General features: G+C 40.1%; 7 non-coding genes across 7 annotated transcripts; all 7 read left to right on the top strand.

Annotated features, from left to right (window-relative positions):
• Positions 1–249: 249 nt before the first annotated feature.
• Positions 250–344, top strand: TRNAI-UAU (transfer RNA isoleucine (anticodon UAU)). Its single transcript has 2 exons — positions 250–287; positions 309–344. It is a non-coding gene; the product is annotated as a tRNA-Ile (tRNA).
• A 2,308-nt stretch (positions 345–2,652) lies between these two features.
• TRNAI-UAU (transfer RNA isoleucine (anticodon UAU)) lies at positions 2,653–2,747 on the top strand. The gene is made up of 2 exons: positions 2,653–2,690; positions 2,712–2,747. It is a non-coding gene; the product is annotated as a tRNA-Ile (tRNA).
• Positions 2,748–5,045: 2,298 nt separating this feature from the next.
• Positions 5,046–5,140, top strand: TRNAI-UAU (transfer RNA isoleucine (anticodon UAU)). The gene is made up of 2 exons: positions 5,046–5,083; positions 5,105–5,140. It is a non-coding gene; the product is annotated as a tRNA-Ile (tRNA).
• A 2,308-nt stretch (positions 5,141–7,448) lies between these two features.
• TRNAI-UAU (transfer RNA isoleucine (anticodon UAU)) lies at positions 7,449–7,543 on the top strand. The gene is made up of 2 exons: positions 7,449–7,486; positions 7,508–7,543. It is a non-coding gene; the product is annotated as a tRNA-Ile (tRNA).
• Positions 7,544–9,839: 2,296 nt separating this feature from the next.
• On the top strand, positions 9,840–9,934 carry TRNAI-UAU (transfer RNA isoleucine (anticodon UAU)). Its single transcript has 2 exons — positions 9,840–9,877; positions 9,899–9,934. It is a non-coding gene; the product is annotated as a tRNA-Ile (tRNA).
• A 2,308-nt stretch (positions 9,935–12,242) lies between these two features.
• On the top strand, positions 12,243–12,337 carry TRNAI-UAU (transfer RNA isoleucine (anticodon UAU)). The gene is made up of 2 exons: positions 12,243–12,280; positions 12,302–12,337. It is a non-coding gene; the product is annotated as a tRNA-Ile (tRNA).
• A 2,298-nt stretch (positions 12,338–14,635) lies between these two features.
• TRNAI-UAU (transfer RNA isoleucine (anticodon UAU)) lies at positions 14,636–14,730 on the top strand. Its single transcript has 2 exons — positions 14,636–14,673; positions 14,695–14,730. It is a non-coding gene; the product is annotated as a tRNA-Ile (tRNA).
• The last annotated feature ends 1,167 nt before the right edge of the window (positions 14,731–15,897 follow it).

Below are 15,897 nucleotides of genomic sequence, written 5' to 3'. Positions count from 1 at the left end.
TGAGACATAACAATTAGATTCCCCTAGACTTTGTCGGAACTGACGAGATATAATTGAATGTGGTTTTCAAAAGACTGAATTTTATGTTACAGGACAATTATAGAATCTTTTCCGGTTCCACTGTAATTGTAGTAATCAGGGTAACATGTTTGCATGTGAGCTGATCTTGCATACGGTATGTTGATGACGATCCTGTCGTCTATTAAGTCACCTCTAGGTCACGCAGTTGGACTCATGGTGTATGTGTGAGCTCCAGTGGCGCAATCGATTAGCGCGCGGTACTTATACAGCAATACTTGCACTGAGCCATGCCGAGGTTGTGAGTTCGAGCCTCACCTCGAGCAACTGCATTATCTTTTTTAAATCATTACACTGAAAGGAAAAATTAAACTCAGATTAAAGATGGCGCTTGCTAAAGATTATTCACTTCAATTCAGAATCTTCCTGTCTGACTCCTCCGGGTCCCTAGGATCACATCGCCTTCGGGACGATTCGTTTCACTGCATTATGATGTGCTGACTTGTGAACTATGCATTCACATCAGTGTATTCAAAAAGAAATTTGCTAAATAACAAGAATAATAAAAACAGTATAGTCGCATGAATAGCCATAAATTGAAGAGCTGCAAAAAATGTTGATCAACCAAATTGAATAAAATATTACTCATATAAATGGCAAAAGGATAGCATCATCACACAAAGGCCTTAGCCAAATATGCTATTCCTCTAAAGTAGATTGTACCTCTTGTGTGCTGTGATTGTTCCTCCAATACAAAATTCATTTTTAATTTGTCTGCAATTTTGAAAAATAATGCCTGCTAGAAGTCAACTTTTTAAAATGATTTCATTCATGACACGTATTTCTCTAACCTGTGATTGTGGTCCATGCTCAATTTCTCTTTTCCTCATCCCCATCCTGATTCTACTTCTTGAGACACCAGGTTCACTTCTTTATCCACCCCAACCAATCAAGGTCACCAAATCTATCAAACAAGTCTGCCTGCATTCACTTTCACTTTAAGTACAAGATAAGTTGTATCATTTGAACAGAGAGCATGAGAAAAGGAAGTTTATGGTGAGTGGTGGCTGGGGTTTTGAGGATTCACCTCATTTTCCTGAGAGCCGAGGTATCTGGGAGCTATAGTGTTTTGAGAGGAAAGAAATTAAAATCTCCAAGGTGCCACTGCTCGAGCCCTATAACGCTCGTTATGTGGAAGCAGATTGAGCAGAAAGAGAGGTCAGATACTCGCTCAACCTTTCCAAGGGACGGTAAACATTGAGTTATTATCTGGTTTTGCCTAGCAGGGTGAGAACAGCGTTTGTCAGGCGTTTGTCAGGCAATGGAAGGGGAGACGAATGAGTCGTAGTTCTCTGGTATTATTCAAGTCTTCTTGCTAAGATAAAAGCAGAAAAGGGAACGTTGACAATAAGCAAGCTTAAAACGAGGTGTGATTCCTAGGTGAAATAACTTGAAAAGAGTTAAGATTTAAAAGATAAACAGAAGATCCTGATGAGGATTGAACTCGTGTCCCCTGGTTCCAAAAAATCCGTGCTTTGCCACCGAGCTACAAAGCCGGAGGTTTTCCATATCTCAGAGTGCCATATGTAGTCTTAAGGCAGAATGTGGCCAGCTGTGAGTTTCAGAGTATGAGTGGAAACCTATGTACTTATGAATGTCAACATATAGGCACACATTAAACTACATTCTTAAGGCACTTTTCGTGGAAGGTGGCAAAACTCTATATTCTTAGGAGAATATTAAAGTACTCACATTACTCAGGATATGGATATCAGTAGTTAGTATCTCTGCAATCTGAGACATTTACAGGAAACTGCTCATCAGAAGGGATATGTCAGTGCAGGGCAGACATAAATAAATGGCTCTTCAAACAGCTGACACTTTAGTAGTAAGAGCTGCTTTCTATTCCTTCCAGATATCCAAACTAAGTAGAAGGCCATGCTTGAAGGAAAGACATTCTTCTGGGCTCTCCATGAAAGACTAACTTTCTAATAAACACAACACCCTCTATTTTATTTAATGTATTTGCTACAATGGATTAGCCAGATGGGATCATCTAACGATTTCTGGATGTGTCTCGAAAGAGAGCGTAATTATACTGGGAGCAGTGCTGACCTTCAAAAACCAACATGATCGGACTTTGACGATGGTGGGATTTGTATCCACACATGCAGAGCACACTGTATGGGCAGTCCGCCACCTTAACCACTCACCCACTTCATCCACCCTGGAACAGGATTTAAAGCATTTGTACACACGAGGTACTCTGTTGACACTAGTCTGTAGCTAAAATGAAAACAGTTGAAGTAAGATATCCAACTACCCACCTTCCCCCAACTTGGGTCCAACATATCATTTTCTGGCTAAATTCCTACTTTGTGCTTATGAGACATAACAATTAGATTCCCCTAGACTTTGTCGGAACTGACGAGATATAATTGAATGTGGTTTTCAAAAGACTGAATTTTATGTTACAGGACAATTATAGAATCTTTTCCGGTTCCACTGTAATTGTAGTAATCAGGGTAACATGTTTGCATGTGAGCTGATCTTGCATACGGTATGTTGATGACGATCCTGTCGTCTACTAAGTCACCTCTAGGTGGCGCAGTTGGACTCATGGTGTATGTGTGAGCTCCAGTGGCGCAATCGGTTAGCGCGCGGTACTTATACAGCAGTACTTGCACTGAGCCATGCCGAGGTTGTGAGTTTGAGCCTCACCTGGAGCAACTGCATTATCTTTTTTAAATCATTTCAATGAAAGGAAAAATTAAACTCAGATTAAAGATGGCGCTTGCTAAAGATTATTTACTTCTATTCAGAATCTTCCTGTCTAACTCCTCCGGGTCCCTAGGATCACATCGCCTTCGGGACGATTCGTTTCACTGCATTATGATGTGCTGACTTGTGAACTATGCATTCACATCAGTGTATTCAAAAAGAAATTTGCTAAATAACAAGAATAATAAAAACAGTATAGTCGCATGAATAGCCATAAATTGAAGAGCTGCAAAAAATGTTGATCAACCAAATTGAATAAAATATAACTCATATAAATGGCAAAAGGATAGCATCATCACACAAAGGCCTTAGCCAAATATGCTATTCCTCTAAAGTAGATTGTACCTCTTGTGTGCTGTGATTGTTCCTCCAATACAAAATTCATTTTTAATTTGTCTGCAATTTTGAAAAATAATGCCTGCTAGAAGTCAACTTTTTAAAATGATTTCATTCATGACACGTATTTCTCTAACCTGTGATTGTGGTCCATGCTCAATTTCTCTTTTCCTCATCCCCATCCTGATTCTACTTCTTGAGACACCAGGTTCACTTCTTTATCCACCCCAACCAATCAAGGTCACCAAATCTATCAAACAAGTCTGCCTGCATTCACTTTCACTTTAAGTACAAGATAAGTTGTATCATTTGAACAGAGAGCATGAGAAAAGGAAGTTTATGGTGAGTGGTGGCTGGGGTTTTGAGGATTCACCTCATTTTCCTGAGAGCCGAGGTATCTGGGAGCTATAGTGTTTTGAGAGGAAAGAAATTAAAATCTCCAAGGTGCCACTGCTCGAGCCCTATAACGCTCGTTATGTGGAAGCAGATTGAGCAGAAAGAGAGGTCAGATACTCGCTCAACCTTTCCAAGGGACGGTAAACATTGAGTTATTATCTGGTTTTGCCTAGCAGGGTGAGAACAGCGTTTGTCAGGCAATCGGAAGGGGAGACGAATGAGTCGTAGTTCTCTGGTATTATTCAAGTCTTCTTGCTAAGATAAAAGCAGAAAAGGGAACGTTGACAATAAGCAAGCTTAAAACGAGGTGTGATTCCTAGGTGAAATAACTTGAAAAGAGTTAAGATTTAAAAGATAAACAGAAGATCCTGATGAGGATTGAACTCGTGTCCCCTGGTTCCAAAAAATCCGTGCTTTGCCACTGAGCTACAAAGCCGGAGGATTTCCATATCTCAGAGTGCCATATGTAGTCTTAAGGCAGAATGTGGCCAGCTGTGAGTTTCAGAGTATGAGTGGAAACCTATGTACTTATGAATGTCAACATATAGGCACACATTAAACTACATTCTTAAGGCACTTTTCGTGGAAGGTGGCAAAACTCTATATTCTTAGGAGAATATTAAAGAACTCACATTACTCAGGATATGGATATCAGTAGTTAGTATCTCTGCAATCTGAGACATTTACAGGAAACTGCTCATCAGAAGGGATATGTCAGTGCAGGGCAGACATAAATAAATGGCTCTTCAAACAGCTGACACTTTAGTAGTAAGAGCTGCTTTCTATTCCTTCCAGATATCCAAACTAAGTAGAAGGCCATGCTTGAAGGAAAGACATTCTTCTGGGCTCTCCATGAAAGACTAACTTTCTAATAAACACAACACCCTCTATTTTATTTAATGTATTTGCTACAATGGATTAGCCAGATGGGATCATCTAACGATTTCTGGATGTGTCTCGAAAGATAGCGTAATTATACTGGGAGCAGTGCTGACCTTCAAAAACCAACATGATCGGACTTTGACGATGGTGGGATTTGTATCCACACATGCAGAGCACACTGTATGGGCAGTCCGCCACCTTAACCACTCACCCACTTCATCCACCCTGTAACATGATTTAAAGCATTTGTACACACGAGGTACTCTGTTGACACTAGTCTGTAGCTAAAATGAAAACAGTTGAAGTAAGATATCCAACTACCCACCTTCCCCCAACTTGGGTCCAACATATCATTTTCTGGCTAAATTCCTCCTTTGTGCTTATGAGACATAACAATTAGATTCCCCTAGACTTTGTCGGAACTGACAAGATATAATTGAATGTGGTTTTCAAAAGACTGAATTTTATGTTACAGGACAATTATAGAATCTTTTCCGGTTCCACTGTAATTGTAGTAATCAGGGTAACATGTTTGCATGTGAGCTGATCTTGCATACGGTATGTTGATGACGATCCTGTCGTCTACTAAGTCACCTCTAGGTGGCGCAGTTGGACTCATGGTGTATGTGTGAGCTCCAGTGGCGCAATCGGTTAGCGCGCGGTACTTATACAGCAGTACTTGCACTGAGCCATGCCGAGGTTGTGAGTTCGAGCCTCACCTCGAGCAACTGCATTATCTTTTTTAAATCATTACACTGAAAGGAAAAATTAAACTCAGATTAAAGATGGCGCTTGCTAAAGATTATTCACTTCTATTCAGAATCTTCCTGTCTGACTCCTCCGGGTCCCTAGGATCACATCGCCTTCGGGACGATTCGTTTCACTGCATTATGATGTGCTGACTTGTGAACTATGCATTCACATCAGTGTATTCAAAAAGAAATTTGCTAAATAACAAGAATAATAAAAACAGTATAGTCGCATGAATAGCCATAAATTGAAGAGCTGCAAAAAATGTTGATCAACCAAATTGAATAAAATATTACTCATATAAATGGCAAAAGGATAGCATCATCACACAAAGGCCTTAGCCAAATATGCTATTCCTCTAAAGTAGATTGTACCTCTTGTGTGCTGTGATTGTTCCTCCAATACAAAATTCATTTTTAATTTGTCTGCAATTTTGAAAAATAATGCCTGCTAGAAGTCAACTTTTTAAAATGATTTCATTCATGACACGTATTTCTCTAACCTGTGATTGTGGTCCATGCTCAATTTCTCTTTTCCTCATCCCCATCCTGATTCTACTTCTTGAGACACCAGGTTCACTTCTTTATCCACCCCAACCAATCAAGGTCACCAAATCTATCAAACAAGTCTGCCTGCATTCACTTTCACTTTAAGTACAAGATAAGTTGTATCATTTGAACAGAGAGCATGAGAAAAGGAAGTTTATGGTGAGTGGTGGCTGGGGTTTTGAGGATTCACCTCATTTTCCTGAGAGCCGAGGTATCTGGGAGCTATAGTGTTTTGAGAGGAAAGAAATTAAAATCTCCAAGGTGCCACTGCTCGAGCCCTATAACGCTCGTTATGTGGAAGCAGATTGAGCAGAAAGAGAGGTCAGATACTCGCTCAACCTTTCCAAGGGACGGTAAACATTGAGTTATTATCTGGTTTTGCCTAGCAGGGTGAGAACAGCGTTTGTCAGGCGTTTGTCAGGCAATGGAAGGGGAGACGAATGAGTCGTAGTTCTCTGGTATTATTCAAGTCTTCTTGCTAAGATAAAAGCAGAAAAGGGAACGTTGACAATAAGCAAGCTTAAAACGAGGTGTGATTCCTAGGTGAAATAACTTGAAAAGAGTTAAGATTTAAAAGATAAACAGAAGATCCTGATGAGGATTGAACTCGTGTCCCCTGGTTCCAAAAAATCCGTGCTTTGCCACCGAGCTACAAAGCCGGAGGTTTTCCATATCTCAGAGTGCCATATGTAGTCTTAAGGCAGAATGCGGCCAGCTGTGACTTTCAGAGTATGAGTGTAAACCTATGTACTTATGAATGTCAACATATAGGCACACATTAAACTACATTCTTAAGGCACTTTTCGTGGAAGGTGGCAAAACTCTATATTCTTAGGAGAATATTAAAGTACTCACATTACTCAGGATATGGATATCAGTAGTTAGTATCTCTGCAATCTGAGACATTTACAGGAAACTACTCATCAGAAGGGATATGTCAGTGCAGGGCAGACATAAATAAATGGCTCTTCAAACAGCTGACACTTTAGTAGTAAGAGCTGCTTTCTATTCCTTCCAGATATCCAAACTAAGTAGAAGGCCATGCTTGAAGGAAAGACATTCTTCTGGGCTCTCCATGAAAGACTAACTTTCTAATAAACACAACACCCTCTATTTTATTTAATGTATTTGCTACAATGGATTAGCCAGATGGGATCATCTAACGATTTCTGGATGTGTCTCGAAAGAGAGCGTAATTATACTGGGAGCAGTGCTGACCTTCAAAAACCAACATGATCGGACTTTGACGATGGTGGGATTTGTATCCACACATGCAGAGCACACTGTATGGGCAGTCCGCCACCTTAACCACTCACCCACTTCATCCACCCTGGAACAGGATTTAAAGCATTTGTACACACGAGGTACTCTGTTGACACTAGTCTGTAGCTAAAATGAAAACAGTTGAAGTAAGATATCCAACTACCCACCTTCCCCCAACTTGGGTCCAACATATCATTTTCTGGCTAAATTCCTACTTTGTGCTTATGAGACATAACAATTAGATTCCCCTAGACTTTGTCGGAACTGACGAGATATAATTGAATGTGGTTTTCAAAAGACTGAATTTTATGTTACAGGACAATTATAGAATCTTTTCCGGTTCCACTGTAATTGTAGTAATCAGGGTAACATGTTTGCATGTGAGCTGATCTTGCATACGGTATGTTGATGACGATCCTGTCGTCTACTAAGTCACCTCTAGGTGGCGCAGTTGGACTCATGGTGTATGTGTGAGCTCCAGTGGCGCAATCGATTAGCGCGCGGTACTTATACAGCAATACTTGCACTGAGCCATGCCGAGGTTGTGAGTTCGAGCCTCACCTCGAGCAACTGCATTATCTTTTTTAAATCATTACACTGAAAGGAAAAATTAAACTCAGATTAAAGATGGCGCTTGCTAAAGATTATTTACTTCTATTCAGAATCTTCCTGTCTAACTCCTCCGGGTCCCTAGGATCACATCACCTTCGGGACGATTCGTTTCACTGCATTATGATGTGCTGACTTGTGAACTATGCATTCACATCAGTGTATTCAAAAATAAATTTGCTAAATAACAAGAATAATAAAAACAGTATAGTCGCATGAATAGCCATAAATTGAAGTGCTGCAAAAAATGTTGATCAACCAAATTGAATAAAATATAACTCATATAAATGGCAAAAGGATAGCATCATCACACAAAGGCCTTAGCCAAATATGCTATTCCTCTAAAGTAGATTGTACCTCTTGTGTGCTGTGATTGTTCCTCCAATACAAAATTCATTTTTAATTTGTCTGCAATTTTGAAAAATAATGCCTGCTAGAAGTCAACTTTTTAAAATGATTTCATTCATGACACGTATTTCTCTAACCTGTGATTGTGGTCCCTGCTCAATTTCTCTTTTCCTCATCCCCATCCTGATTCTACTTCTTGAGACACCAGGTTCACTTCTTTATCCATCCCAACCAATCAAGGTCACCAAATCTATCAAACAAGTCTGCCTGCATTCACTTTCACTTTAAGTACAAGATAAGTTGTATCATTTGAACAGAGAGCATGAGAAAAGGAAGTTTATGGTGAGTGGTGGCTGGGGTTTTGAGGATTCACCTCATTTTCCTGAGAGCCGAGGTATCTGGGAGCTATAGTGTTTTGAGAGGAAGAAATTAAAATCTCCAAGGTGCCACTGCTCGAGCCCTATAACGCTCGTTATGTGGAAGCAGATTGAGCAGAAAGAGAGGTCAGATACTCGCTCAACCTTTCCAAGGGACGGTAAACATTGAGTTATTATCTGGTTTTGCCTTGCAGGGTGAGAACAGCGTTTGTCAGGCAATCGGAAGGGGAGACGAATGAGTCGTAGTTCTCTGGTATTATTCAAGTCTTCTTGTTAAGATAAAAGCAGAAAAGGGAACGTTGACAATAAGCAAGCTTAAAACGAGGTGTGATTCCTAGGTGAAATAACTTGAAAAGAGTTAAGATTTAAAAGATAAACAGAAGACCCTGATGAGGATTGAACTCGTGTCCCCTGGTTCCAAAAAATTAGTGCTTTGCCACTGAGCTACAAAGCCAGACGGTTTCCGATCTCAGAGTGCCATATGTAGTCTTAAGGCAGAATGTGGCCAGCTGTGACTTTCAGAGTATGAGTGGAAGCCTATGTACTTATGAATGTCAACATATAGGCACACATTAAACTACATTCTTAAGGCACTTTTCTTGGAAGGTGGCAAAACTCTATATTCTTAGGAGAATATTAAAGAACTCACATTACTCAGGATATGGATATCAGTAGTTAGTATCTCTGCAATCTGAGACATTTACAGGAAACTACTCATCAGAAGGGATATGTCAGTGCAGGGCAGACATAAATAAATGGCTCTTCAAACAGCTGACACTTTAGTAGTAAGAGCTGCTTTCTATTCCTTCCAGATATCCAAACTAAGTAGAAGGCCATGCTTGAAGGAAAGACATTCTTCTGGGCTCTCCATGAAAGACTAACTTTCTAATAAACACAACACCCTCTATTTTATTTAATGTATTTGCTACAATGGATTAGCCAGATGGGATCATCTAACGATTTCTGGATGTGTCTCGAAAGAGAGCGTAATTATACTGGGAGCAGTGCTGACCTTCAAAAACCAACATGATCGGACTTTGACGATGGTGGGATTTGTATCCACACATGCAGAGCACACTGTATGGGCAGTCCGCCACCTTAACCACTCACCCACTTCATCCACCCTGTAACATGATTTAAAGCATTTGTACACACGAGGTACTCTGTTGACACTAGTCTGTAGCTAAAATGAAAACAGTTGAAGTAAGATATCCAACTACCCACCTTCCCCCAACTTGGGTCCAACATATCATTTTCTGGCTAAATTCCTCCTTTGTGCTTATGAGACATAACAATTAGATTCCCCTAGACTTTGTCGGAACTGACGAGATATAATTGAATGTGGTTTTCAAAAGACTGAATTTTATGTTACAGGACAATTATAGAATCTTTTCCGGTTCCACTGTAATTGTAGTAATCAGGGTAACATGTTTGCATGTGAGCTGATCTTGCATACGGTATGTTGATGACGATCCTGTCGTCTATTAAGTCACCTCTAGGTCACGCAGTTGGACTCATGGTGTATGTGTGAGCTCCAGTGGCGCAATCGATTAGCGCGCGGTACTTATACAGCAATACTTGCACTGAGCCATGCCGAGGTTGTGAGTTCGAGCCTCACCTCGAGCAACTGCATTATCTTTTTTAAATCATTACACTGAAAGGAAAAATTAAACTCAGATTAAAGATGGCGCTTGCTAAAGATTATTCACTTCAATTCAGAATCTTCCTGTCTGACTCCTCCGGGTCCCTAGGATCACATCGCCTTCGGGACGATTCGTTTCACTGCATTATGATGTGCTGACTTGTGAACTATGCATTCACATCAGTGTATTCAAAAAGAAATTTGCTAAATAACAAGAATAATAAAAACAGTATAGTCGCATGAATAGCCATAAATTGAAGAGCTGCAAAAAATGTTGATCAACCAAATTGAATAAAATATTACTCATATAAATGGCAAAAGGATAGCATCATCACACAAAGGCCTTAGCCAAATATGCTATTCCTCTAAAGTAGATTGTACCTCTTGTGTGCTGTGATTGTTCCTCCAATACAAAATTCATTTTTAATTTGTCTGCAATTTTGAAAAATAATGCCTGCTAGAAGTCAACTTTTTAAAATGATTTCATTCATGACACGTATTTCTCTAACCTGTGATTGTGGTCCATGCTCAATTTCTCTTTTCCTCATCCCCATCCTGATTCTACTTCTTGAGACACCAGGTTCACTTCTTTATCCACCCCAACCAATCAAGGTCACCAAATCTATCAAACAAGTCTGCCTGCATTCACTTTCACTTTAAGTACAAGATAAGTTGTATCATTTGAACAGAGAGCATGAGAAAAGGAAGTTTATGGTGAGTGGTGGCTGGGGTTTTGAGGATTCACCTCATTTTCCTGAGAGCCGAGGTATCTGGGAGCTATAGTGTTTTGAGAGGAAAGAAATTAAAATCTCCAAGGTGCCACTGCTCGAGCCCTATAACGCTCGTTATGTGGAAGCAGATTGAGCAGAAAGAGAGGTCAGATACTCGCTCAACCTTTCCAAGGGACGGTAAACATTGAGTTATTATCTGGTTTTGCCTAGCAGGGTGAGAACAGCGTTTGTCAGGCGTTTGTCAGGCAATGGAAGGGGAGACGAATGAGTCGTAGTTCTCTGGTATTATTCAAGTCTTCTTGCTAAGATAAAAGCAGAAAAGGGAACGTTGACAATAAGCAAGCTTAAAACGAGGTGTGATTCCTAGGTGAAATAACTTGAAAAGAGTTAAGATTTAAAAGATAAACAGAAGATCCTGATGAGGATTGAACTCGTGTCCCCTGGTTCCAAAAAATCCGTGCTTTGCCACCGAGCTACAAAGCCGGAGGTTTTCCATATCTCAGAGTGCCATATGTAGTCTTAAGGCAGAATGTGGCCAGCTGTGAGTTTCAGAGTATGAGTGGAAACCTATGTACTTATGAATGTCAACATATAGGCACACATTAAACTACATTCTTAAGGCACTTTTCGTGGAAGGTGGCAAAACTCTATATTCTTAGGAGAATATTAAAGTACTCACATTACTCAGGATATGGATATCAGTAGTTAGTATCTCTGCAATCTGAGACATTTACAGGAAACTGCTCATCAGAAGGGATATGTCAGTGCAGGGCAGACATAAATAAATGGCTCTTCAAACAGCTGACACTTTAGTAGTAAGAGCTGCTTTCTATTCCTTCCAGATATCCAAACTAAGTAGAAGGCCATGCTTGAAGGAAAGACATTCTTCTGGGCTCTCCATGAAAGACTAACTTTCTAATAAACACAACACCCTCTATTTTATTTAATGTATTTGCTACAATGGATTAGCCAGATGGGATCATCTAACGATTTCTGGATGTGTCTCGAAAGAGAGCGTAATTATACTGGGAGCAGTGCTGACCTTCAAAAACCAACATGATCGGACTTTGACGATGGTGGGATTTGTATCCACACATGCAGAGCACACTGTATGGGCAGTCCGCCACCTTAACCACTCACCCACTTCATCCACCCTGGAACAGGATTTAAAGCATTTGTACACACGAGGTACTCTGTTGACACTAGTCTGTAGCTAAAATGAAAACAGTTGAAGTAAGATATCCAACTACCCACCTTCCCCCAACTTGGGTCCAACATATCATTTTCTGGCTAAATTCCTACTTTGTGCTTATGAGACATAACAATTAGATTCCCCTAGACTTTGTCGGAACTGACGAGATATAATTGAATGTGGTTTTCAAAAGACTGAATTTTATGTTACAGGACAATTATAGAATCTTTTCCGGTTCCACTGTAATTGTAGTAATCAGGGTAACATGTTTGCATGTGAGCTGATCTTGCATACGGTATGTTGATGACGATCCTGTCGTCTACTAAGTCACCTCTAGGTGGCGCAGTTGGACTCATGGTGTATGTGTGAGCTCCAGTGGCGCAATCGGTTAGCGCGCGGTACTTATACAGCAGTACTTGCACTGAGCCATGCCGAGGTTGTGAGTTTGAGCCTCACCTGGAGCAACTGCATTATCTTTTTTAAATCATTTCAATGAAAGGAAAAATTAAACTCAGATTAAAGATGGCGCTTGCTAAAGATTATTTACTTCTATTCAGAATCTTCCTGTCTAACTCCTCCGGGTCCCTAGGATCACATCGCCTTCGGGACGATTCGTTTCACTGCATTATGATGTGCTGACTTGTGAACTATGCATTCACATCAGTGTATTCAAAAAGAAATTTGCTAAATAACAAGAATAATAAAAACAGTATAGTCGCATGAATAGCCATAAATTGAAGAGCTGCAAAAAATGTTGATCAACCAAATTGAATAAAATATAACTCATATAAATGGCAAAAGGATAGCATCATCACACAAAGGCCTTAGCCAAATATGCTATTCCTCTAAAGTAGATTGTACCTCTTGTGTGCTGTGATTGTTCCTCCAATACAAAATTCATTTTTAATTTGTCTGCAATTTTGAAAAATAATGCCTGCTAGAAGTCAACTTTTTAAAATGATTTCATTCATGACACGTATTTCTCTAACCTGTGATTGTGGTCCATGCTCAATTTCTCTTTTCCTCATCCCCATCCTGATTCTACTTCTTGAGACACCAGGTTCACTTCTTTATCCACCCCAACCAATCAAGGTCACCAAATCTATCAAACAAGTCTGCCTGCATTCACTTTCACTTTAAGTACAAGATAAGTTGTATCATTTGAACAGAGAGCATGAGAAAAGGAAGTTTATGGTGAGTGGTGGCTGGGGTTTTGAGGATTCACCTCATTTTCCTGAGAGCCGAGGTATCTGGGAGCTATAGTGTTTTGAGAGGAAAGAAATTAAAATCTCCAAGGTGCCACTGCTCGAGCCCTATAACGCTCGTTATGTGGAAGCAGATTGAGCAGAAAGAGAGGTCAGATACTCGCTCAACCTTTCCAAGGGACGGTAAACATTGAGTTATTATCTGGTTTTGCCTAGCAGGGTGAGAACAGCGTTTGTCAGGCAATCGGAAGGGGAGACGAATGAGTCGTAGTTCTCTGGTATTATTCAAGTCTTCTTGCTAAGATAAAAGCAGAAAAGGGAACGTTGACAATAAGCAAGCTTAAAACGAGGTGTGATTCCTAGGTGAAATAACTTGAAAAGAGTTAAGATTTAAAAGATAAACAGAAGATCCTGATGAGGATTGAACTCGTGTCCCCTGGTTCCAAAAAATCCGTGCTTTGCCACTGAGCTACAAAGCCGGAGGATTTCCATATCTCAGAGTGCCATATGTAGTCTTAAGGCAGAATGTGGCCAGCTGTGAGTTTCAGAGTATGAGTGGAAACCTATGTACTTATGAATGTCAACATATAGGCACACATTAAACTACATTCTTAAGGCACTTTTCGTGGAAGGTGGCAAAACTCTATATTCTTAGGAGAATATTAAAGAACTCACATTACTCAGGATATGGATATCAGTAGTTAGTATCTCTGCAATCTGAGACATTTACAGGAAACTGCTCATCAGAAGGGATATGTCAGTGCAGGGCAGACATAAATAAATGGCTCTTCAAACAGCTGACACTTTAGTAGTAAGAGCTGCTTTCTATTCCTTCCAGATATCCAAACTAAGTAGAAGGCCATGCTTGAAGGAAAGACATTCTTCTGGGCTCTCCATGAAAGACTAACTTTCTAATAAACACAACACCCTCTATTTTATTTAATGTATTTGCTACAATGGATTAGCCAGATGGGATCATCTAACGATTTCTGGATGTGTCTCGAAAGATAGCGTAATTATACTGGGAGCAGTGCTGACCTTCAAAAACCAACATGATCGGACTTTGACGATGGTGGGATTTGTATCCACACATGCAGAGCACACTGTATGGGCAGTCCGCCACCTTAACCACTCACCCACTTCATCCACCCTGTAACAGGATTTAAAGCATTTGTAAACATGAGGTACTCTGTTGACACTAGTCTGTAGCTAAAATTAAAACAGTTGAAGTAAGATATCCAACTACCCACCTTCCCCCAACTTGGGTCCAACATATCATTTTCTGGCTAAATTCCTCCTTTGTGCTTATGAGACATAACAATTAGATTCCTCTAGACTTTGTCGGAACTGACGAGATATAATTGAATGTGGTTTTCAAAAGACTGAATTTTATGTTACAGGACAATTATAGAATCTTTTCCGGTTCCACTGTAATTGTAGTAATCAGGGTAACATGTTTGCATGTGAGCTGATCTTGCATACGGTATGTTGATGACGATCCTGTCGTCTACTAAGTCACCTCTAGGTGGCGCAGTTGGACTCATGGTGTATGTGTGAGCTCCAGTGGCGCAATCGATTAGCGCGCGGTACTTATACAGCAATACTTGCACTGAGCCATGCCGAGGTTGTGAGTTCGAGCCTCACCTCGAGCAACTGCATTATCTTTTTTAAATCATTACACTGAAAGGAAAAATTAAACTCAGATTAAAGATGGCGCTTGCTAAAGATTATTCACTTCTATTCAGAATCTTCCTGTCTGACTCCTCCGGGTCCCTAGGATCACATCACCTTCGGGACGATTCGTTTCACTGCATTATGATGTGCTGACTTGTGAACTATGCATTCACATCAGTGTATTCAAAAAGAAATTTGCTAAATAACAAGAATAATAAAAACAGTATAGTCGCATGAATAGCCATAAATTGAAGAGCTGCAAAAAATGTTGATCAACCAAATTGAATAAAATATAACTCATATAAATGGCAAAAGGATAGCATCATCACACAAAGGCCTTAGCCAAATATGCTATTCCTCTAAAGTAGATTGTACCTCTTGTGTGCTGTGATTGTTCCTCCAATACTAAATTCATTTTTAATTTGTCTGCAATTTTGAAAAATAATGCCTGCTAGAAGTCAACTTTTTAAAATGATTTCATTCATGACACGTATTTCTCTAACCTGTGATTGTGGTCCATGCTCAATTTCTCTTTTCCTCATCCCCATCCTGATTCTACTTCTTGAGACACCAGGTTCACTTCTTTATCCACCCCAACCAATCAAGGTCACCAAATCTATCAAACAAGTCTGCCTGCATTCACTTTCACTTTAAGTACAAGATAAGTTGTATCATTTGAACAGAGAGCATGAGAAAAGGAAGTTTATGGTGAGTGGTGGCTGGGGTTTTGAGGATTCACCTCATTTTCCTGAGAGCCGAGGTATCTGGGAGCTATAGTGTTTTGAGAGGAAAGAAATTAAAATCTCCAAGGTGCCACTGCTCGAGCCCTATAACGCTCGTTATGTGGAAGCAGATTGAGCAGAAAGAGAGGTCAGATACTCGCTCAACCTTTCCAAGGGACGGTAAACATTGAGTTATTATCTGGTTTTGCCTAGCAGGGTGAGAACAGCGTTTGTCAGGCGTTTGTCAGGCAATCGGAAGGGGAGACGAATGAGTCGTAGTTCTCTGGTATTATTCAAGTCTTCTTGCTAAGATAAAAGTAGAAAAGGGAACGTTGACAATAAGCAAGCTTAAAACGAGGTGTGATTCCTAGGTGAAATAACTTGAAAAGAGTTAAGATTTAAAAGATAAACAGAAGACCCTGA

Source organism: Pleurodeles waltl, chromosome 6 (genome assembly GCF_031143425.1).
Source record: "Pleurodeles waltl isolate 20211129_DDA chromosome 6, aPleWal1.hap1.20221129, whole genome shotgun sequence".
Taxonomy (NCBI): domain Eukaryota; kingdom Metazoa; phylum Chordata; class Amphibia; order Caudata; family Salamandridae; genus Pleurodeles; species Pleurodeles waltl.
This window is presented reverse-complemented; position numbering and strand designations above follow the sequence as displayed.